Below are 1,754 nucleotides of genomic sequence, written 5' to 3'. Positions count from 1 at the left end.
CGTACAGACGTACTTTGACGACATTTTCGTCCATAGCCGTGCCAAGGTGAGGCAAGACGGCCATGGAGGTGCATCTAGGACACCTCCGTCGAGTGTTGGACGTGATGCGAGCGAACAAGCTCTACGCCAACAACGCAATGTTTCCACCCACCGAGAGAAAGTGGACAGGTTTGCTGTCCCACCAGCAAATTGATGTCATCCCTTTTACAAGCTTTGACCGTGCGAACGACAAGGTGCCTCTTGGAATGGTCTTGGGCCTTGACTTCTTATTCGTCTTTACGTCTTGGCAGAAACCCCGACGGTTAGTCATTATAGTGCCAATAGTATAGAAACCCATGAGTAGCAGCTGCACAGCTAACACGACCGAAGTGTAAAATCGATCAACCACCACGAGTCGAATTGACCCATGGTTTAATTGCGTTTTACCAAAAACGGCTCGCATGTTACGCACAACAGCGGCAGGACCTCACTGCATGTCGACCGCGCCATTCTCAGCATTATGCTGCTTCTTTCCGCCGTAGACTTCAAAGCTGTACATCACGACATGAATATACGGCATAAATGGTCCAGCTAATACAGCAAAACATGTTTACCTCCGTACCGAATGCAATAAGCAGAGTGTGCACAGCAAAGCATAAATAGCTTGGTGCCCCATTTGTGGGGCTTATCTTTCATATACACGCGGGTGCGATTGTAAGACGACCGACACGGAAGGTCACGTGTAGCACGGGGGTCTTGATTGCTGTTGAAATGGAGGTTTCGGGTGATTTCCATAAAGCGATAACGGGGGAGGAAGCGTCCGAAAATATAACGAGAGATTGCTCCAAAATCTATCCGCGCCAGGGATTGGCGAGCTTCTCACGATTTGGTGACACGGTGCGCGCTATCAATAGTCCAATGTAGATGCACAGCTCGTGAGGCATTATTGGCGTTACCGATAGAAATTGTTGTCGGATGTCTCGCCGGGTCTTCGTCTTCGTAGTTGACACGGGTCGACCGGAGCTCCTATTCTTCTGTTCCCGTTCTTCCTTCCTCTCAAAATACGCGTCGACTTGGCTATCCAGTTGTTCATGCATGTAGAAGTTGCTACATTCCGCAATGTGCTGCCAAATCGCCACCGGCATGAACAGGAAAAAGAGGGAAAGAGGGGATCCTCCGCGTCTCAACGCCGATTGGGTGGGCCCGTGATGACCGCTCCACAAACCAGGATACTCGTTAGCATCCGAGACAGGCGTGTATGGATTTTCCAAAACCCCGGTGACGTCGGGGGTTTCAACATCATGCCATCCCGTCTTCGAGACCTCTTTCAACGCGGGGCCGACGACTTCACCAGCAAGAATTTGTTCTTGCCCTCCGAGCGTGCTTAGGAACTTGTCCGTGAAGAACCGCTCTTCTTGGTCGTACAGCTCCTCGTCTTCTTCATCAGCAGAGTCGGAAGCAGATGAATCGGAATCACTTCCATCCATTTGACTTAAATCATCTCCTTCGGACTCGCTGCCCGAGTCTAGCACGTGATAGCCCTTGTTTGCGTTGGGGTCAGTGTTGATATTGCCGTCGTCGTCGACAATGATGTCTATTGTTGAGCTCCCGTCTAAAACAGTATATACGTCATACATATACAGGTTAGTTGGAAAGAGTATCGCGTATATACAACTTTGATCTGGACATACCTGGTTGCCCCGATTCAATATCGTCTTGGCTTTGATGAGAATCAAACACAGCTTCTTTCAATACAGCGCAAAATACAAGTTAGG

The sequence above is a fragment of the Phytophthora infestans genome, genomic scaffold (genome assembly GCF_000142945.1).
Source record: "Phytophthora infestans T30-4 supercont1.5 genomic scaffold, whole genome shotgun sequence".
Taxonomy (NCBI): Eukaryota; Oomycota; class Peronosporomycetes; order Peronosporales; family Peronosporaceae; genus Phytophthora; species Phytophthora infestans.
The sequence above is the reverse complement of the archived record's forward strand: the minus strand, read 5'-3'. Positions refer to the sequence as shown.